We start from the raw sequence: 23,698 nt of genomic DNA, 5'->3' as shown, positions 1-23,698 counted from the left end.
AGATAGCAGCATAGGAAGTATGCTCCAAAAGAATCACTATGTTTTCTTCTCCCCATGTAACTACCTGCTTTGTTTCTTGCTGCACAAGTTTATCTTGGTCCTGTAATGACATCTAAGAAGTTCGGTAAAGCTGAAGCGTCAGAGGCCTTTGCTACTGGCGGCAAATGGCAAAAATGGAGCCCAGCTAAGCCAAATAGCATATCACTAGGCTCTATAATGGAAGAATTGAAGCTGTTACGGACCTACTACTACTACTACTACTATTTAGCATTTCTATAGCGCTACAAGGCATACGCAGCGCTGCACAAACATAGAAGAAAGACAGTCCCTGCTCAAAGAGCTTACAATCTAATAGACAAAAAATAAATAAAGTAAGCAAATCAAATCAATTAATGTGAACGGGAAGGAAGAGAGGAGGGTAGGTGGAGGCGAGTGGTTACAAGTGGTTACGAGTCAAAAGCAATGTTAAAGAGGTGGGCTTTCAGTCTAGATTTAAAGGTGGCCAAGGATGGGGCAAGACGTAGGGGCTCAGGAAGTTTATTCCAGACGTAGGGTGCAGCGAGACAGAAGGCACGAAGTCTGGAGTTGGCAGTAGTGGAGAAGGGAACAGATAAGAAGGATTTATCCATGGAGCGGAGTGCACGGGAAGGGGTGTAGGGAAGGACGACTGTGGAGAGATACTGGGGAGCAGCAGAGTGAATACATTTATAGGTTAGTAGAAGAAGTTTGAACAGGATGCGAAAACGGATAGGGAGCCAGTGAAGGGTCTTGAGGAGAGGGGTAGTATGAGTAAAGCGACCCTGGCGGAAGATGAGACGGGCAGCAGAGTTTTGAACCGACTGGAGAGGGGAGAGGTGACTAAGTGGGAGGCCAGCAAGAAGCAGATTGCAGTAGTCTAAACGAGAGGTGACAAGGGTGTGGATGAGGGTTTTGGTAGAGTGCTCGGAAAGAAAGGGGCGGATTTTACGGATGTTGTAAAGAAAGAAACGACAGGTCTTGGCGGTCTGCTGGATATGAGCAGAGAAGGAGAGAGAAGAGTCAAAGATGACCCCAAGGTTTCGAGCTGAGGAGACAGGGAGAATGAGAGAGCCATCAACAGAAATAGAAAACGGGGGGAGCGGGGAGGTGGGTTTGGGGGGGAAAATGAGAAGCTCGGTTTTGGTCATATTTAATTTCAGGTGGCGTTGAGACATCCAGGCAGCAATGTCAGACAAGCACATCGTGCAAACCAAAAAAGGTACAGATGATATCAAAGTGGAAAGAATCTGAAATGGCTGGTTTTCATGCTCGCTTAGAAAATATTATATACAACTGAAAATAACATCTGGGGTTTGCAGATGTCCACATATGGGTTGATCAGCTAAAGAAGGATTTGGAGAACCTTAATAACAGGTCTAGGAGGAACAATCTAAGAGTGCTGGGCATCCATGAAGGTAGGGATAGCCCCGATCCTGTAAAGTTCTTGGAACCTCTGCTTCCAACCCTGTTGGATCTTAAATTTGAAAAAAGTATTTGAGATTGGACGGACATTGCACTGACGGTGATCAACACCCATTGCCATTCATACTGAAAGTGCTTCGCTACAGTCATGTACTGGACATCATGCAAAGAGCACATCTGAAATTCCAATTAAATACAAGGGTCATGCGGGGGGGGCGTGTCCAAGATGGCGACTCACACTCGAGGCTGAACGCTCCGGTGTTGCTGGATGTTATTCTCTTTCTTTGAAATATTAAATCGGAGAGAAATCTAATGCCTCACACTAAGAGAAAAGGCGTGGTGAGGAACACGCCGTCGGTGCTCCTTACCTCTACACCTCTCCAGACAATGTTGGATCGTTTCGTAGCGAGCTGCCCTAGAGGAACCGGCGTGGTGCAAGCCGCTGTGAATGATGCCGAAGGAGCGACGCCATTCCAGGCTGTTGAAACATCTCTTTCACCGCCGGAGTTTAACACCCCGCCGTGTCCTGCTCGCGAGAGAGGGGGGATGTTGGACCTGATCTCATCGGAAGGTGATAGAGACAGGCCCGAAAATGACGGCGCCACCCCAGAACGAGTAGAGGAATTATCTTTGGAGTCATTAACCCCACTGGTGGTAACGTTGGATTCAATTTGGAAGGCTATTCAGGCCTTGACAAAAATAGTGACGAATACTGCCCAGGAGACCAGACTTCTAGTGAGTAAAGTAAATACCTTGACAGAAACAGTTGAGAAAGTAAAAATTGATTATACTACAAAGTTTGAGTCAATTGAAACAGATTTAACAACGCTGAAAGCAGTTAATATGACTATAATAAAAGATAAAACGTTGATGATGAGAAAAATAGAGCAAATTGAAAACTATAATAAACGTTTGAATCTAAGGATTTTGAATTTCCCAGTGGTAGATGGTATTGCTCCAATGGAACTATTTCGAAAATATTTAATTGAGATTCTGCAATATTCCCCTTCACTTATTCCTCCATTGAACAAAATTTTTTACATTTCCTTGCAAAAGAAAAGTCATGGGGAATTGAGGGAAGAAACTCAAGTTGAAGTTGCAAATAGTTTACAAGATTTAACAGCATTCTTGGAACAATCTCTGTCAATAATATCTCAGCGTCAAACACTTTTAATTTCCTTTGTCTTCGAGCAAGATAAGAATTCATTGTTAAAATTATACTTTAAGAATTCTAAGAAGATCTTCTGTGGCTCAAGGCTTTGGATATTTCCGGATGTCACAAAGACTACAAAGGATAAGAGAAAATTATTTCTATCACTGAGGGAAGAAACCAGGGCATTAGGAGCCACTTTTTTGCTGGCGTACCCATGTAAATGTTTAACCAAATATTTGAATGTAAAATATGTTTTTTTTGAACCAGATCACTTAAAGTTTTTTCTTGAACAGAAAAAGATTTCCAATGTGAATCCACCTTAGTTTGAACCAGGGGCGTATCTGGAATCCGGCGGTAGGGGGGGCCACAGCCAGAGAGGGGGGGCACATTTTTGCCTCCCTCCCCCCCCCCCGCCGCCTCCGCCTCTCTCCACCCCCTCCCCGCCGTCAACCCTCCCCCGCTGCTTACTTTTGCTGGCGCCGAGGTCCGACCCGCAATCTCCGTTTTTCGTCTTCCTCCGTGGCCATGCTTCCAGGAAGTAACGCTGCAGTGCTGATTCGTTGAATCCAGTTCGACGTCTGACGTCAGACGCCGAACTGGATTCAACGAATCAGCACTGCAGCGTTACTTCCTGGAAGCATGGCCACGGAGGAAGACGAAAAACGGAGATTGCGGGTCGGACCTCGGCGCCAGCAAAAGTAAGCAGCGGGGGAGGGTTGACGGCGGGGAGGGGGGCCAGGGCAAAATCTGCGGGGGCCCAGGCCCCTGTGGCCCCACGCAGATACGCCCCTGGTTTGAACATACTGTTAACATGAGATAATGAGGGTAGAATATGAGTCAGGCCATTTTTCTTTATTATATAAATCTTATGTTCTCCTGCTTTAAAAGACTAACCCCCCACATGTAGTGGTCTAAGGAAGAGTAGAAATTATGATGTATAATTGATTGGTTTATGGAAGAGAATTCTTTATTTGAATTTTACTACCTCTGTTTTTTCCTGTACAATATGCATATTTTTTGTAAATTGTTAAAATAAATAAATGAAAAAAAAAAAAAAAAACCTCATGCTATATGAAACAAAAAAAAAAAAATACAAGGGTCATACCATCCTGGTTTCTTTTTTTTAACTGATTTGAATAATAACACCATATATTTGAGAAAGCAGTTGCTTGCATTCTGCCCTTGTCTTAAGGCTGCAAATGTACATTTTGACTTGTTCGATCTGGCTCAAATGAGGGTCACATTATACAATCACACCAAGGATTTCACAGACCCTAAAACCCCGGAAGATTTCCTGAACACTGAGTGGCCAACATCCATGGAGGCTACTTAACATCTAGCAGGCATGATCAATGGTCCTATTGTTTTCACCAAGGTTTGCATGCATGTCAGTCAATATGCTTGCAGGTTATTTCTGTACAATTCCTGCTCACAGACTGATTTATTGTTAGCAACATGTTTGTAATACATACTGATTTTGTAATTATTTGTTATGTTATTCAATTTCAGATAGTGGTACTTTGAGTGAGTTAATATGTGCACATATTAGTCAATGGTATGGAATGCATTGGTGTTAACATGATGACCAAGATCTGTGTGTGACTGCATGATGGATAGCTGGTTTGAGTTTTAGTAAGTACTATGCACCTAGTGTGGTAGTGAAGCATGACTGTAGCTTGTTTGTCAGAGTAGACGTACTGCAGAGGTTGGCTGAGTGCCAAAGGTGGGTGGGGTGCAAATCCTTGGAAATGTGCTTCCTGTTGCTATGGGCTTGCCATCACTGAGATACAGATAGGCTGTTATATCAGTTGTTCTATGCTGCTTTCTGGATCCTGTTGTGATATTTGTATTTTTAAGACTATGTTCTATATGTACATCTTTCAATCTCTCTGCATTGTTATCAACATATTAAAAGATTGTGCTCCCGTTATTATTATATTATACTTTGACTTATGGCTGCCCCTCTCTCGTGTCTGACCCTTAATGTTAAGGAGGTTTAACAACCACATAAAACACAAAAAGATTATAACATTTATTAATAAGTTCTCTCCTGATATAGTATTGTTTTTCAAGAATCACACCTAACTGATGCAGAGTCTAAGAAAATTGCCACTTTATGGTCTCTGCCTGCTATTTATACTCCTGCAGTGCAAAAATATAATGGAATGCTGACTCTGCTACACAAGAATCCTGCCTTAAAAACTCTCTCACATGCTACTGACACAATTAGCCGGTGGGTAAAAGTAACTGTAAATATTCATGACCAGCTGATCACTATCATCAACATTTGTGCACCAAATTAAGAGCAGCCCAAATTTTTCCACACCTTTGAGAACCTGATCACAGAAGAGGGTGTTATTCCACGTATTTTTAAAGGAGATTTCAACATGATGCAGGACCCTCATTTAGATCGACAGTCTTGCAAGGAATTACATAATCTGAGACATTTTCAACTGATAGACCCATGGTGGTTGCTGAATCCTACAGGGCAAGACTACACCTTCAGGTCCTCACCTCATTTCTCCTCATATTGACTTCTTTTTGGTCGACTCATTGTTACCTCTCAAACAAGCTGTGGATATTGGTAATATCCTACTTTCAGATCATGCGTCATTCATTCTTCATCTGAACACACTTGGCCCAAAGCCTGTGCACCCTCAATGTCATTTTAATGCCAGTCTACCAGAAGAAAGTGGTTCTGAGGAGCTTATTCTCAAAGCCATTGCTGAGTACTTTGCCCATAACAAAGCTGAGGAGCACAGCTGGCTGACGGTATGGGATGCTTTTAAAACCTACATTCAGGGAGTTATATTAGGTGTCAGTGCTGGAATATATAAATAGCAAAGGCTAGAGCTGGCTGAAGAGGAAGTAGAGATCGGCCATCTTGAGCAACTCCACCAATCTGACACATCCAACATGCTCCTCTTGTCTTGACTTCAAAAACTGAAATATAATTATAACACTAATCTGATCCATCAGGCTGGCATTTCTGTATTCATGCGTTCAAACTATTACTATGTTGAAAACAATAAAAGTAGTTATTTACTTGCACAGTACTTGGGGAAATGAGAAAGGTCAAAGATCTGCACTATTAAAGATGATAGTGGTGACACCTTAACCAAATCTGAAGATATCTTGCTGCAGTTTAAAGACTTTTATCATCAGTTCTATACAGCGGAGGTTCCCTTCATTGAATCCCCACTAGGCTCCTTTGCTGCGCTTCAACATCCCACTCTCTCTAATGATGTCAACGCTAAACTAGTGGCACAGATTACTGAGGAGGAAGTCTTTGCAACTTTGAAGAACATGGCAAGGCAGAAGGCACCTAAATCAGATGGTCTCACTGTTTATTTTTATTTTATTTTCAGCACTAGATTTGTTAGGAACTGGGCAACATTCTGGGGAAAGGGGGAGCCTATTCCAAAAGGATGGGCTCCACCTTAACCAGGGTGGGACCAGACTGCTGGCATCGGCATTTAAAAAGGAGATAGAGCAGCTTTTAAACTAGAAACTAGGGGAAGGCAGACAGTCGCTCAAAAGCGCATGGTTTGGGATAAAGTATCTTTCAAAGATATCACCAAAACAGGGAAGATAGGGCATCCCGATGGTGAGGTTGCAAAAGAGACCATAGTAGATCAGGTGTTCTTAAATAAAAATAAAAATCAGACAAAAGATTAAACATTAATACTGTCAAGTACTGAGCATGATGTAAATAGGAACAAGCATAGTTTGAAATGTCTATATGCGAATGCCAGGAGCCTAAGAAATAAGATGGGAGAATATATTGCACTAAATGAAAAATTTGATATCATAGGCATCTCTGAGACCTGGTGGAAGGAGGATAACCAGTGGGACACTGTCATACCAGGGTATATCGTAGTGACAGGGTGGATCAAATTGTTGGAGGGGTAGCATTGTATATTAAGGAGAGTCTTGAATCAAATAGATTGAAAATTCTGCAGGAAACAAAACACATCTTGGAATCACTACAGATTGAAATTCCATTTGTAAAGGGGAAAAGGAAAACGATAGGAGTGTACTACCATCCACCTGGCCAGGATGAACAGACAGATGCAGAAATGTTAAAGAAAAGTAGGGACACAAACAAACTGGGCAACACAATAATAATGGGTGATTTCAATTACCCTGAAATTGACTGGGTAAATGTAACATCAGGGCATGCTAGGGAGGTAAACTTCCTTGACGAAATCAAGGACTGCTTCATGGAGCAGCTGCTACAGGAGCCAACGAGAGAAGGAAAAACTCTAGACCTAGTCCTTAGTGGAGCTTGTGAACTGGTGCAAGAGGTAATGGTGCTGGGGCCACTTGATAACAGTGATCATAATATGATCGGATTTTATATTAGCTTTGAAGTAAGTATACATAAGAAATCAAATACGTTAGTGTTTAACTTTAAAAAAAGAGACTATGATAAAATAAGAAGAACGGTGAAAAAAAAAACTTAGAGGATTGGCTGCGATGGTCAAAAATTTACATCAGGCGTGGATGCTGTTCAAAAACACCATCCTGGAAGTCCAGGCCAAATATATTCCGTGTATTAAAAAAGGAGGACGGAAGACCAAATGACAGCCTGCGTGGTTAAAAAGTGAGGTGAAGTAAGCTATTAGAGCTAAAAGAAAATCCTTCAGAAATTGGAAGAAGGAACCAACTGAATATAATAAGAAACAGCATAAGGAATGTCAAGTCAAATGCAAAGCACTGATAAAGAAGGCTAAGAGGGACTTCTAAAAAAAGATTGCGTTGGAGGCAAAAACACGTGGAGGGGCATAATCGAAAGGGACGCCCAAGTTTTACCGAGGACGTCCTCGCAAAACGTCCCGGTGGAGGGGCGGGGAAACCCGTATTATCGAAACAAGATGGATGTCCCATCTTTCGCTTCGATAATACAGTCAGAGACGCCCAAATCTTGAAATTTAGGTCGTCCATTGATATGGTTGTCCCTAGACTTGGTCGTTTCTGATTTTCGGCGATAATGGAAACCGAGGACGCCCATCTCATAAATGACCAAATGCAAGCCCTTTGATCATGGGAAGAGCCAGAATTCGTAGTGCACTGGTCTCCCAGGCATGCCAGGACACCAACCAGGCACCCTAGGGGGCACTGCAGTGGACTTCAAAAATTGCTCCCAGGTACATAGCTCCCTTACCTTGTGTGCTGAGCCCCCAACCCCCCCCCCCAAACCCACTACTCATAACTGTACACCACTACAATAGCCCTTATGGGTGAAGGGGGGCACCTAGATGTGGGTACAGTGGGTTTCTGGTGGGTTTTGGAGGGCTCATATTTACCACCACAAGTGTAACAGGTAGGGGGGATGGGCCTGGGTCCACCTGCCTGAAGTGCACTGCACCCACTAAAACTGCTCCAGGGACCTACATACTGCTGTGATGGAACTGAGTATGAATTTTGAGGCTGGCATAGAGGCTGGCACAAAATATTTTTAAAGATATTTTTTGAGGGTGGGAGGGGGTTAGTGACCACTGGGGGAGTAAGGGGAGGTCATCCCCGATTCTCTCCAGTGGTCGTCTGGTCAGTTCAGGCACCGTTTTGTACCTTGGTCGTAAGAAAAACAGGACCAGGTAAAGTCGTCCAATTGCTCATCAGGGGCGCCCTTTTTTTTCCATTACGGGTCGAGGACGTCCATGTGTTAGGCACTCCCAAGTCCCGGCTTTCGATTATAACAATTTGGGCAACCCTGTGAGAAGGACGCCCATCTTGCGATTTGTGTCGAAAGATAGGCGTCCTTCTCTTTCGAAAATGAGCCTGATAGTAAAAGTTTTTTTATGTATATTAAAAGCAGGAAGCCGGCAAAAGAAATGGTTGGATCACTAGATGACCAAGGGGTAAAAGGGGTGATCAGGGAAGACAAAGCCACAGCGGAGAGATTAAATGAATTCTTTGCTTCGGTCTTCACCGAGGAAGATTTGGGAGAGATACCGGTGCCAGAAATGGTATTCCAAGCTGATGAGTCAGATAAACTGAATGAATTCTCTATAAACCTAAAGGATGTAATGGGGCAGTTCTACAAATTGAAGTGTAGCAAATCTCCTGGACCAGATGGTATTCATCCCAGAGTACTGATAGAATTGAAAAATGAACTTCAGAGCTATTGTTAGTAATATGTAATTTATCCTTAAAATCGAGCATGGTACCGGAAGATTGGAGGGTGGCCAATGTAACGCCTATTTTTTAAAAAGGTTCCAGAGGAGATCCGGGAAATTATAGACTAGTGAGTCTTACGCTGGTGCCGGGCAAAATGGTAGAGACTATTATAAAGAACAAAATTACACAGCATATTCAAAAGCATGGATTAATGAGACAAAGCCAACATGGATTTAGTGAAGAGAAATCTTGCCTCATTAAAAACCAACCTATTCAAAAAGGCATACCCTACTGACCTAACATAAATGCATACACTCTGCAACACAGCAAAACCAAAGCTCGTAATGGACAGTTTATAACCTCTCCTCTCTTCGATCCCCATTGTGCCTGAACCTTAATCAACCACAACATCACCATGCACTTGTTTCTCTACCGGACTTGGTGAATGCCTTTACGGTACTATGTAAGCCACGTTGAGCCTGCAAATAGGTGGGAAAATGTGGGATACAAATGTAACAAATAAATAAATAAATTGCATTTCTTTGAAGGGGTGAACAAATATGTAGATAAAGGTGAGACGGTTGATATTGTGTATCTGGATTTTCAGAAGGCTTTTGACAAAGTACCTCATGAAAGACTCCAGAGGAAATTGGAGAGTCATGGGATAGGAGGTACTGTCCTATTGTGGATTAAAAACTGGTTAAAAGATAGAAAACAGAGAGTAGAGTTAAAAGGTCAGTATTCTCAATGGAGAAGGGTAGTTAGAGGGCTCACCAGGGGTCTGTGCTGGGACCACTGCTTTTTAACATATTTATAAATGATCTAGAGATGGGAGTAACTAGTGAGGTAATTAAATTTGCTGATAACACAAAGTTATTCAAAGTCGTTAAATCGCGGGAGAATTGTGAAAAATTACAAGAGGACCTTACGAGACTGGGAGACTGGGCGTCCAAATGGCAGATGATGTTTAATGTGAGCAAGTGCAAAGTGATGCATGTGGGAAAGAGAAACCTGAATTATAGCTACGTCATGCAAGGTTCCACGTTAGGAATCAAAGACCAAGAAAGGGATCTAGGTGTCGCCGTTGATGATATATTGAAACCTTCTGCTCTGTGTGCTGCTGCAGCTAAGAAAGCAAACAGAATGTTAGGTATTATTAGGAAAAGAATGGAAAACAAAAATGAGGATGTTATAATGCCTTTGTATCGCTCCATGGTGCGACTGCACCTCGAATACTGTATTCAATTCTGGTCGCCACATCTCAAAAAAGATATAGTGGAATTAGAAAAGGTGCAGAGAACGGTGACGGAAATGATAAAGGGGATGGGACGACTTCCCTATGAGGAAAGGCTAAAGCAGCTGGGGCTCTTCAGCTTGGAGAAGAGACGGCTGAGGGGAGATATGATAGAGGTCACTTAGACCATTTTCTCAATTTTCATTCTAGCTTTGAGTATATAGAGTGGAATATTGCAACTCACTGTTCAGTGGCTTAAAGCTTATCCCACTCAAAAAATTACAGATTATACAAAATCCAGTGAGCAGGCTTATTTATCATGCAAACTATTTTGAACATGTGACACTGTTGTTGATTGGGAAAGGAGAAAAAAAAAGAAAAAGAAAAGAAAAGAAAACAACCAGCAATGAATTAGGTACGCCAGAAAAGATTTATTATTTCTGGTGCACCCAATTCAGAAGGCTCCTTGTGGTGGTTCTTTTCTCTTCCCTCTGGGGCCCTTTTACTAAGCCACATAAGCGTCTATGCATGCACAACGCGCGCCAAAATGCAGTTACCGCGTGGCTTTTGTGGTAATTTCAGTTTTGGCACGTATCCGATACGCGTGTCTGAAAATTGTTTTCATTTTTGGACATGCGTATCGGACATGCATCGTGGCATTTGATGCGTGTAGGTCATTTCCGCCCAGTTACCGCGTAAGACTTTACCACTAGGTAAATGGCTGGCAGTAAGGTCTCAGACCCAAAATGAATGTGCGGCAATTTTCATTTTGCCGCAGATCCATTTTTGTCAAAAATTTTTAAAAAGGCATTTTTTGCAGGTGCGGTGAAAAATGATTCTATGCACGCCCAAAACACGCGCCTGCACTACCGCAGGCCATTTTTCAGTGCACCTTAGTAAAAGGACCCCTCTGTGCGCTTTGGATTCCCTCCAGCGTTTTTTGACTGTTGATGATTGATCATTATTGCCTGCCAATCTTTTACAGTATCAAGTTCAAAGTTTTGTTGTTAACCTACAAGGCATTCCATAATGTGTTACTTCTATATCTCTCCAACTTGTTAATTCCTTACACACAAAATAGGATACTACATTCTCAGTCAAATAAACTCTTCATCCTACCCCAGTACTTGCCATGCAGCTTAGGGACGGTCCTTCCCCGTGTTAAACTTGTACAGCGCTGCGTAACCCTGGCAGCGCTATAGAAATGCTAAGTAGTAGTAGTAGTAGTAGTTATTATCTGGCACCTTTATTGTTACATAGTAACATAGTAACATAGTAGATGATGGCAGAAAAAGACCTGCACTGTCCATCCAGTCTGTCCAACAAGATAACTCATATGTGCTAATTTTTGTGTATAACCTACTTTGATTTGTACCTGTGTTCTTCAGGGCACAGACCGTATAAGTCTGCCCAGCACTATCCCTGCCTCCCAACCACCAGCCCCGCCTCCCACCACCGGCTCTGGTACAGACCGTATAAGTCTGCCCAGCACTATCCCCGCCTCCCAACCACCAGTCCCGCCTCCCACCACCGCTCTGGCACAGACCGTACAAGTCTGCCCAGCACTATCCCCGCCCCCAACCACCAGCCCCGCCTCCCAATCTTGACTAAGCTCCTGAGGATCCATTCCTTCTGCACAGGATTCCTTTATGCTTATCCCACACATGTTTGAATTCCGTTACCGTTTTCATTTCCACCACCTCCACCTTTATTGTTGAAGTCTATTTCACAATATACTCATTTAAGAATTTTCCTGTCCACATTCACAGTGACTTTGAAAACACACATTTTCTTTCAGTTTTTTGGTGATGAGGCTGGGTGTTAGCGAGAAGCTGTATATTTTTTCTCTCCACTTCCCTTTCTGTTAAAACTGTCCTTTTAATGTTAGTATGTCCCCTTTCTAAAGCTGTTTTGATCTGCCCTTCTGGTTGTTATCTCTGTTTTTAATTGATTTGTAAATTGCCCCTGATGCACTGACAAGGGCAATATAGAAAGTTTTTAATAAACAAACATAGCCTGGCTGCTCCTTTTGTTCTCTTTACCACCAACATGGATAAAAGTCAATTCTAATGAAAAGGTCAACCCCTGGAAGATCTGTTCTGACCAACTCATCCTTGATGCCCTCTCTCAGGCCTCTCTATAACTGGTATTATTGGATGATTTGTTCCATGTTATATCTATGACTAACTTGTGAAATTGGGAAGCTAATGAATTTGAAGCCCTACTTCAAACACTGGAGAATCAATTTGGCGGTGTGGGCATGGATGGATTATATACCACAATAGAATATAACTGCTTATATACTACAATTACCAACTATTTGGTTAATTGCAGATGACATTTATAAGATGTCACAATGATCTGAAAAATGAAAGAAAGAAAAAATTAAATCTCAAGATAGCTGGAAAGAAGAATGTTTTTAGTCTCTGATGGAAATTCATGGCGTCAGAGATAGATCTACTAACTAAAGGTTAATTGTTTTCCACAGAGAGATGCATCAAAGGTCTGGGACAAGGACTAACAGAAAGCCTCCTAATTCCCTAGTAGAAGCTGTCAAACTCCAATTACAGAGAACCAGTTTAATGCTTTTCCCCTATGAAGGGCTTAGCACCTGTTAAGGATCTTACCTTCACAGTTCTCCAAGGGGTATTTTTTCCAAATGGGTTAGTTTTGCCCATAGTATGATAGTATATTTATATTTGCATACAATATTACTATCTTTAAACCTTTTATAAATGGTGAATTAGTAAAATGGGTTTACAATTAGTGGAAAATTAGGCACTTGCTCACCAATTAAAACTAAATATGGAAATGTTTGGTATTAGTTTGTCCTTTTAATTTTATTCCCAAATCAGAATGGGTGTTAGAGGGAGCTACATATACTTTAGAGTCTCAACTTAAAACTTTGGGAGTGATTTTGGACAATTTCTTGACTTTTGAACCACAGGCAATTTGTAACTAAGCATGTTTTCAGGATGCTAAAGAAATTGAGGTGGATTAGAAGCCATTTCAAACTATCAGTTTAGGTTAATAGTGCCAGATTCTTATACTATCACAAATAGATTATTGTAACACAATTTATGTGGGCTGCAAAGAAACCTTTCTTAAAAAGTTGCACGCCCTTCAAAATACAGTGGCCCAACTGTTGTTTAGGGCATCAAAATTTGATAAACACCATTGTCCACAAAATTACATTGGCTTCCTGTGGAATTTCGGGCTATATTTAAATTATGTTCTCTGGTATTTCTACTATCGCATGGTCAGGCCCCAGGTTACATGCTTAATCTTACTGATTTACTCAATAGGAATTGTGTAAGCACTTCTAGACACTATCTAGAACTCCATTTTCCAAATCCAAAGAAAGTATCATATAAATCTCTGTTTATCAAAGAAGGGGAAGGAGGATTGTCTAACTTGTACAAGATATTGGTCCATTCAGGGCTGACACAAGGGGTCTTTATGAAAGACTAGCTACCAGATTTGGGAGGGCATCATACTTAAAGAGTGGGAAAATATATTTAAAATCCACTAGGATGTCTCAGATCTCAGCCCAATTATAGGAGACAGGCTATAAGGTTCTCTACTAAAAGTATTATGATTTATTTACATATTGTTAAGCTCTTAGGTATTCCTGGTTCTTTTTTTGTTAGCTGCACTGAACCTTATGGAGGGATGTGTAAGATATAACTGTCAAATGTAATGTAATATTCCTAAACCAAGGTATGTGGAATATAATTTCATGTACGGTCATAGTACTGGCATCATGCCAAAGATTCTGCAGTTCATAAGATGTAATTTATATAGGCAATCTATCCCGATAATGCTTGAAAATTCCTTTTAATCAAGCCTGTGGTACCCAAAACAATGGGAAATATCTCTGTATCTTTCTTCCACTTTTTTTTTTATCTCAGTACTTGACTATCTCCTTCCATCTCCCCCTTCCCCCAGTCACAGTGTAATCAATCGCTTGGGACAGACACCTCCATGATCAATTCCATTCTAGTGTTCTTCCTTTCTATCACCATGTCCAGTTTCCTTGCATCCAGTTTTTTATTGGTTGGAATCGGGTGTACCAGGTGATCATTGTTTGGAGGGAATAATGTACCTTTTTAAAAAAATAAGCTTGATTTTTATTTTCAACAAATTGCAAATATTATACTTCACATTAACATAATGAATGTTACATTGTTTCATATAATACTCCTCCTCCTATCTTCCCCTTTCCCAGAGTTCTCTAACTACCAGCAGTAGGAAGCTGCTGCATGTCTGATTTCTCTAAGTTTCCCCACACATGTCCCTATTTCTTGACATTATCAGTTTCACCTGCACCCAGAAGGTTCCCAGATTCTTTCAAATTTGTGCAAAGGTCCCTCTTCGAATCACTGTTCATTTGCAGTGGAAATATATATCTATAATTCTCAGATCCCTAGTGGATGCCGTCAGGGCAATAGATATTTCTAATATAAAGTCTTATCAGCAGTAATCTTTTTCTAGGTGGAAAAGGACTTATTTGGTCAAGCAAAAATGACTTCAGTAACACTCTGCTCTACAGGAGCAGAGCACGTAACAGCTGCACAAGCTAGACAAGAAGTAATTTGGCTGTGAAAGTTGCTGATGGACCTGGGCCAAGTTCTGAACAAACTTACACAGATTCTGGAAGACAGCCAAGTTTGTACTACATTCGCACAAACTGAAAAACGTAACCCCCAAAACAAACATACAGATGTGAAATATCTCCTGAGAGATTCACAAAAACAAAGATTAATAGACCTGCAATATTACCTTACAGAGGCCATGATAGCAGACAAGCTCACGAAACCTTTACCAGGAATGTGTCATCTTAAGCTACTAAGTTATAGAAATCTAGTACACTAACTCTTTCACAAGAAGTGAGGAGAGGTATGGAGATATATATAACGAAGTCTGCAATCCGTTGTAATGCCTTCATATTCTACCTCCACAGCATGTTACTGTGAACTTAAGCCAGCATTTTTCAACTGTCATGCTGCGGCTGTTCCCCAGGTGTGTCGCAGAGTCCATGGGGATCCCGCGGGAATCCCCACCAGGTCATAGGCTTGACTCAATATCTTCCTACTCCCACTCCTTAGATCTTTATCCTCTCTGCCACAATTCTACAAACTTTGTGGTTGCCAGTAGAACAGGCCTTCCTCTGGCCAGCCCTGGGGTCCTTCTTTCTGATGCGACTTCCTTTTGCCGCATGGGAGGGATGCAGCAGAGGGAAAGCCTCCAGCCAACCAGAGGAAGGCCTGTTCTAATAGCTACTGGCAACCGCAATGTTTTTAGAATCGCGGTGGAGAGTAGAGAGAGGCCTGAGGGGTGGGAAGAGGAAGGTAGGAAAAGATACAGGATCTATGGGAGGGAACAGGAATGAGGAGGAGGAGAGACAATATCACAGAGGAAAATGAGTGAAGTGTTGTACACATAGGGAAAGAAAGAAGGGAGACATGCTACACATACAGGGAAAGGAAGGGAAAAGGGGAGACAGGTTGCACATGAAGGAAAGGGAAGGGAACAGAAGAGGGGAGAAAGGTTGACGTGAAAGGAAGAGAGGGAAACATGACAGATTTGAGGAGGCAGAGAAATTAAAGAAAGCCGAACATGAAAGATGAGTGCCAAAAAGACACAGGGCAGGATGTGAGAAGAGAAACAACAAATAGCCCTGGAAACAGAGTTAAGAGCACAGACAGAGGAAAATAGAACCAAAGGTTGCTAAAAATTGTGTTTCTGCCAGGTACTTGTGACCTGGCTCGGCCACTGTTTGGAAACACGATACTGGGCTAGATAGACCATTGGTCTGACCCAGTATGGCTACACTTATGTTCTTATGGAATAAAAAAAATCACCAGACTACAAAGGTAGGAAAATGCTTTTATTTTCAGTTTTCTGATTGACTTATGGTGGTGTTCAGAATTTACATCTGTTGACTTTATTTTGCACTGTACAAGAGGATATGCATTTCCTTGTATTTCTTTGGTGTTGCACAACATGCAGAGACCATTATCTCTGCTTTCAGTTTTTGTCTGCATGGTTTTTGTGGTTCTCTATTTTGTATCAGGTGAGAGTCATATTCTGTATCTATAACTGAGTTGAAGGATTCTGCTGGCATGCGGTGCCTGTGCAGGAATCTGTAACAGTCCATCTTGTTCCAGTTTCTCAGTAGCAGGTATATTGGTGTTGCAATGTATTTCAGTAGCATAATCAAATGACATAACTACTCCTGAAGGTTACAAGTACAGGTGGAGGCGATTACTTGCAGGGATGGGTGGGGATGAAATGAATTTTAGCAGGGGTAGGCGGGTACAGGTTAGATTACAATGGTGTGCCTTAACAATTTTTGTGCCTTGTAAGTGTGCCGCAAAATTTAAAAAAAGGTTGAAAATACTGGATTTTTTAAAATTTAAAGTTATTTGCCAAACAACAACAAATGGTTTTAACAGAGTAAAAATATTCACCCCATTGCCATATACGGCATCTACCCTAATCTCCTGTACCACCTTATAGCTTCCACAGTCTTTTTGGACTTTGATTTTTTCCTCAATACTTCCCACACCCCTTTCCAAAAATATATATATGACTACTATTCCTCTACTGCACTGTAAAGGTTCCCTTCAACTCTCCCCCTCCCTTTTAATCTAGGAACGGCAATAGCCAGCACCATGTTGAGCTGCATACTGTCCATTGTCTTTCAGTCACTGTCTAGGCTGTTCCTTCCACCATTGCAAAAAGGGGGTCTCAAATTTTTGATGATGAAAAATTTTATGAAACTGAAAGGCAGCAATGCATTTCAACAAACAGATGTCCAACAACTTTTGAACCACCTTGCTTCTACTTGGGGTAGAGAGGTTTCCAATACTTTGCAATGCAGCTTTTTATACACAGCATATAGATATCTATACATCTCTCCACTTCATCCCTCTCCCTCCAGCCCCTTATTATTTAGAAGATAGTATTCCATTCACATTTTGAACTATGCCTAACATTTCTTGAATTACATTGCACACCAACTTCCATACACACTGGTTCTCTGGGCAGTCCCACCACAAGTGAAAAAAACCTACCCTCCCTACTGTAGCCTCTTCAGTAGAGAACCTTATAGCCTGTCTCCTATAATTGGGCTGAGATCTGAGACATCCTAGTGGATTTTAAATATATTTTCCCACTCTTTAAGTATGATGCCCTCCCAAATCTGGTAGCTAGCCTTTCATAAAGCCTTGTGTCAGCCCTGAATGGACCAATATCTTGTACAAGTTAGACAATCTCCCTTCCCCTTCTTTGAATATACTACAGAATTCCTCAAATTCCCCCAGATTCTATGTATGGCACCCAAAATAGGGCACCGATACAAGCTGTGCTCCCAACTAAATTGGCTAACAACCCAATTAGTGGCAATAATTAGGTGCTAATTCACACGAATTGGCACCAATCTGAATTTGGGTGCATACCTTGCTACGCACTATTGTATAATAATGTGTGTGCCCAAATCCCATAGCGTGTAACCCAAAAGGGGGCGTGGATTCAAGGGAATGTCAGGGGCACTCCTAAAATTTGCATGCAATGTTACAGAATAGCAGGGATGTGTGCCCAAATGGGCGCAGGGAATTGTACCTGATTTCAGCAGGTGTAAGATCTGGTGCTCAAATTTGGGCACTGAAATCAGCACTCAATGCTATTCTGTAATGAGTGCTCATCTTTGAGTGGCCATTCTAGAATAGCATTGAGCGCCAATTTTTTTTCGGTGCCAATGTTCGAGAGCCCTTTACTGAATCTGGCCCAAATTGTGTACTTTCAGGGGCCCTTTTAATAAAGGGTTGCCGCAAAGCAATCTGGAACTACCACCAGCCTAATGCGGACGCTGATGGTAGTTCCATCCCCAGCACACACCATTTCCGGTGGGCCTGGAAATTTTTTGTTGTTGTTTTTACTGCAGGGGGTTACCCAGCGATAAATGGGCAGTGGTTACCGCCGGGTTAGCGTGGGAGCCCTTACCGGAAGCCCTTACGGGTGATGGTAAGGGGTCTCCAAGAAATGGCTGCTCAGCAAGTGTGAACTTACCGCATGGCCATTTCTTTTTTTCAGCCTTTTTTACCTGCTGTGGAAAAAGGGGCCTTGGCACATAGTAAAACCGGGCACCAATGCTACTGCTGGGCCTCATTTACTGCAGCTTACTAAAAGGGGCCCTTGTTACGCTCTGCTACACTTCTCCGGGATGGGTCGGTTTCTGTTTCCTAACCCGGCAGCCGTCATCCGGCTTGGAGAAAGAGCAGCAGCCATCTTGGCTAGCTCAGGAGGGGACAGCCATCTTGTCTAAACGAGAACAGGAAGGAACTCCATATCTGGTCGTGGGAGGATCTCCTATGGGGGCTGCCATGTTGGATGCACCTGAGTTTGGTTTGCTCTGATTGCTTCACTATTTAAAGCACTGCCTCTAGGCCTTCTTTGCTTCGGCCTCAATTGTTCTGAGGAGTTGCTGTCAGAGAGTGCTGTTTGCCGGCTATCTCCTGTTCCTGATTTCCTGTGTACCAGACCTTGGTTACTTCTTGGATTTTGCTTGTTTGCTGCCTGCCTTGACCCTGGACTGATTTTTGACTATTCTTGCCTATTCGGAGTTCTGGTGCTGGACTGTGTCTGTATTCCTGCCATCCTGGTCAGTGGCTGTGCAACCCCGCCGGTTCCAGAAGTCCTGGTGGCCACCTGCAGCTGAGGGCTCAACTCTCGGTGAACGGTGGTCGCTTCCCAGGTGAAGCTAGGGGTTGTCTGGCTGCCTGACCGAGTACGGCATCTCTCCATCTTCGCCGTGCTCAGTCGGGGCACAAGCCATGAGCTCGCCAGACAGGTCCGAGCTGTCTAACTGGCTCAGGTTCTCCACCAGCAGCAGGAGCAACTAACCCGCCTGTCCAGCACCTTGCAGGAGGTCTGCAGTCAGCTACCAGAACTCCAGTGGCAGGCGGCTGTGGCCCCTCCAGGCTCTAGAGCGGAGACGTCCGCTGCACATCTGTGACTTCCAGAGCCACCTCGTTTTGACGGTACTCCCGCAGCTTGCCGGGGGTTCCTGAACCAGTTTCAGATCCTGTTTGAGCTGCAACCGGAGACTTTCCCATCTAACAAAATAAAGGTGACCTACATCATCTCCCTGCTTTCCGGTGCCGCGCTGACTTGGGCATCCCCGCCTTGGGAACAGCAGAGTCCGGTTCTGGCAAACCTGGAGGAGTTCTTGCGGCAGTTCCGGATGGTATTTGGCATTCCTGGCCGACCTTCTTCTGCCTCAGGGGAGCTGCTGCGGATCCAGCAGGGCTCTGGGTCAGTTGGGGCATATGCCGTCCGGTTCCGTACCCTGGCCGCGGAACTCAGGTGGAACCAGGAGGCCTTAACAGCCATTTTCTGTCAGGGTCTGGACGGCCAGATAAAAGATGAATTGGCTGGCAGAGAGATTCCCGCTACTTTGGATGCCCTTATTGCACTCTGCACAAGAATCGATATCCGGTTCCAGGAGCGAGCCCAGGAGAGGGCCACGCAGCCGGCACCGCAGAAATCCAGAGACCTTCCCCGCCGCCCGGAGACGTCTAGGGTCCTCGAAGAGGGTTCGGAAGGAACTGAGGAGGTACCCATGGTGATGGGCCGGCATCGCCTTTCCAAGAAGGAGAGGGCCCGTCGTCTCCAGAATCAGCTATGCCTGTACTGTGGGCAGGCCGGGCATTTCACAGGCACCTGCCCGAATAAGCCTGGGAAGTCTGGAAACACTCCGGCCCGAGACCTGTGAAGGGGGTGGCTCTGGGACGGTTATCTTCCCTTCCAGATAACCTGCTCTCGGTTCCTGTACTGCTCCGTGGAGAGGTGTTCCAGGGCCAGACGATGGCCTTGCTGGATTCCGGGGCAGGGGGAAACTTCATAGATGCCGAGTTCCTGTCCCAGTTGGGGGGCTCTTCGGTGCCCTGTCAACCAGCTCTCAGGGTTACCTCCATCCAGGGGGACAGTCTTCCCCGGACGATCACCCGAATTACCTCACCCCTGGGTATGCAGGTGGGGGCACTTCATCAGGAGGAGATCCAGTTTCTGGTGCTCTCCCGAGCTATTCACCCGGTGATCCTCGGTCTACCCTGGCTTCGCTTTCACGCCCCGGTTATTGATTGGTCCACCAGGGAGATCAGACAATGGGGTTCCCGTTGCTTCCAGCACTGTCTTCAGCAGGTCAAGCCGCCCGTTCCTGTCTGCTCCGCCCAGCTCCAGACTCCGCAGGGGAGATCGCCTGGGCTGCCAGAAGAATACCAGGATTTCAGGGATGTATTCAGCGCACAGGCTGCAGACACGCTTCCTCCCCATCGGACTTTTGATTGTACGATTGACCTGCTTCCAGGAACCAATCCGCCCAGGGGACGCCTGTACACCTTGTCCCGGGAGGAATCTCAGGCCATGCGAGTTTACGTCCATGAGAACCTACTAAAGGGGTTCATTCGGCCCTCTACCTCGCCAGCAGGGGCCGGCTGCTTCTTCGTGTCCAAGAAGGACGGGTCTCTTTGGCCCTGCATCGATTACCGGGGCCTAAACAAGATCACCATTAAGAACCGGTACCCACTTCCACTCATCCCAGAGCTGTTTGACCGGTTACAAGGGGCCAAGATTTTCACGAAGTTGGACTTGTGAGGGGCCTATAACCTGATGCGGATCAGGGAGGGTGACGAGTGGAAGACGGCGTTTAACACCCACGAGGGGCATTTTGAATACCTAGTGATGCCATTCGGTCTCTGTAATGCCCCTGCGGTGTTTCAGAATTTTGTGAACTACATCTTCCAGGATCTGCTATACTTCTCCGTCATAGTGTACCTTGACGATATCTTGATTTTCTCACCCTCATTGCCGCAGCACATCACAGACGTCCACACAGTGTTAAAGCGACTCAGGGAGCACCGGCTATACGCCAAGTTGGAAAAGTGCTCTTTTCACCAGCAGAGACTTCCTTTCCTGGGATACATTGTCTCATCCACCGGGCTGCAGATGGACCCAGATAAGCTGAAGGCGATCCGCAACTGGCCGGTACCCCAGGGTCTCTGGGCTTTACAGAGATTCCTGGGGTTTGCCAATTACTACCAGCAATTTATCCAGGACTACTCCCTGATCACGGCTCCTCTGACGGCCCTCACTAGGAAGGGGGCTGATGTGAAGAACTGGACGCCGGAGGCTCTCGCTGCTTTCACCACCTTGAAGGACGCCTTCCTCTCTGCCCCGGTACTCCGCAGTCCGGACCCAACCAAGCCGTTCCTGGTACAGGTGGATGCCTCCTCCCTGGGAACGGGGGCTGTACTGTCCCAGACATCTGCATCTGGGAAGAAACATCCCTGCTTCTTTTTCTCCCGCAAGTTCACCCCAGCGGAGCGGAACTACACGGTAGGGGACCGGGAGCTCCTGGCGCTTAAGTTGGCTTTTGAGGAGTGGTGTTACTTGTTGGAGGGAGCAGCACACCCAGTCACGGTAATAACGGATCACAAGAACCTCTTGTACTTGCAAAACGCCACCAGACTGAACCCTCACCAGGCTCTGTTTTTCGCCCGGTTTGACTTCCGTCTGATCTTCAGGCCGGGCGAGAAGAATGTCCAGGCGGATGCCCTGTCTCGCAGCTTCGAGGCTCCGGAGGACCAGGAGGAGCCCTGCCCAATGCTGAATCAAGGCATGTATTCCCTCCATGTCCGGGGCCAGTGCCGCTTGCCAGAAGGCCGTTCCGGTGGGTCTCCGTAGAAAGGTGCTGCGCTGGGGGCACGCGTCCGAATTTGCCGGACACTTTGGTTTCCATAAGAGCTTACATCTGATCTCCCGATCGTACTGGTGGCTCCAGATGGCGCAGGGTGTTCTCCAATACGTGTCTACCTGTCCGGTGTGCGCCCAAACTAAGTCTTCACATCAGAAGCAGTGGGGGCTGATGCAGCCAATGCCGATACCACAGCAGCCATGGGAGGACCTGTCCATGGATTTCATCACTGACCTGCCACCCTCGCAGGGCAATACGGTCATCTGGGTAGTGATCGACCGGTTCTCCAAGATGGCCCACTTCATTCCTATGAAGGCTTTACCCACTGCCGCTACCCTTGCCGCAAACTTCATCACACACATCTTCCGGCTCCATGGACTGCCACAGAGGATCATTAGTGACCGAGGCTCGCAGTTTACCTCGCGCTTCTGGATAGCTTTGTGTTCAGCTTTTGGGGTTACCACTTTATTCTTGTCTGCATATCACCCCCAGACCAATGGTATGGTGGAGCGGGTCAACCAGACTGTGAAGGCGTTCCTCCGGGCATACTCTAACCAGCGCCAGGATGATTGGTCTACTCTGCTACCCTGGGCTGAATTTGCCTCTAATAACAGTCTGCATTCGGCCTCCCGGACGACACCTTTCAGCACCATCTATGGACGCCACCCGCGTCTACCTCCGCCAATTTCCCCCGCAGAAGTTCCACCTCAGGTGCAGTCCACAGTCCGTTCCTTTCAGGAAGCTTGGAAGAAGGTCCAGGATCAGCTACGATGGGCAGCGGTCAAGGCCAAGAAGACCTATGACCGTAGAAGACAAGCGGCTGCCACATTCCTGCCGGGAGAAAAAGTATGGTTGAGCACCCGATACCTGAAACTGCGGCTCCCATCTCTGAAGTTTGCTCCCCGGTTCATTGGACCTTTTGCTGTACGATCCAGGATAGGAGCAGTGACTTACCGGTTGCACCTACCCAGCCAACTCCGGGTGCACAATGCCTTTCATGTGTCCCTCCTGAAACCTTTCCGCAGGTCCAAGTGGCATCCTGAACCCAAGAAGGTGGCCGTGCCTGAGAGTGATCCAGATCCAGAGTATGAGGTGGATCGCATCCTGGATTCCAAGCGTCATGGAAGGAAGCTGTACTATCTCCTCGCCTGGAAGCATTTTGGACCGGAGGATAACTCCTGGGAGCCGGCGGCCAATGTGCATGCTCCAGATCTGATCCGGGAGTTCCACGCTCATCATCCTGCTAAGCCCAGACCAAACCGGTGAGGGGGAGATCTTTCCGGAGGGGGTACTGTTACGCTCTGCTACACTTCTCCGGGATGGGTCGGTTTCTGTTTCCTAACCCGGCAGCCGTCATCCAGCTTGGAGCAAGAGCAGCAGCCATCTTGGCTAGCTCAGGAGGGGACAGCCATCTTGTCTAAACGAGAACAGGAAGGAACTCCATATCTGGTCGTGGGAGGATCTCCTATGGGGGCTGCCATGTTGGATGCACCTGAGTTTGGTTTGCTCTGATTGCTTCACTATTTAAAGCACTGCCTCCAGGCCTTCTTTGCTTCGGCCTCAATTGTTCTGAGGAGTTGCTGTCAGAGAGTGCTATTTGCCGGCTATCTCCTGTTCCTGATTTCCTGTGTACCGGACCTTGGCTACTTCTTGGATTTTGCTTGTTTGCTGCCTGCCTTGACCCTGGACTGATTTTTGACTAATCTTGCCTATTCGGAGTTCTGGTGCTGGACTGTGTCTGTATTCCTGCCATCCTGGTCAGCGGCTGTGCAACCCTGCCGGTTCCAGAAGTCCTGGTGGCCACCTGCAGCTGAGGGCTCCACTCTCGGTGAATGGTGGTCGCTTCCCAGGTGAAGCTAGGGGTTGTCTGGCTGCCTGACCGAATACGGCATCTCTCCATCTTTGCCGTGCTCAGTCGGGGCACAAGGGCTCACACATCTCCAGTCACAACAGCCCTCCCTGTCTCGGTGTTTCCGCCCTACTAAGGTGT

General features: G+C 45.3%; 1 protein-coding gene across 2 annotated transcripts in view; it reads right to left on the bottom strand.

Moving 5' to 3' along the window:
• The window catches only part of MSRA (methionine sulfoxide reductase A), a 701,247-nt gene that overhangs the window by 431,250 nt on the left and 246,299 nt on the right, over positions 1-23,698 (bottom strand). The gene's annotated exons all lie outside the window — the stretch shown is intronic.

The sequence above is a fragment of the Microcaecilia unicolor genome, chromosome 3 (assembly GCF_901765095.1).
Source record: "Microcaecilia unicolor chromosome 3, aMicUni1.1, whole genome shotgun sequence".
In the NCBI taxonomy this organism is placed as follows: Eukaryota; Metazoa; Chordata; class Amphibia; order Gymnophiona; family Siphonopidae; genus Microcaecilia; species Microcaecilia unicolor.
The sequence above is the reverse complement of the archived record's forward strand: the minus strand, read 5'-3'. Positions and strand labels throughout refer to the sequence as shown.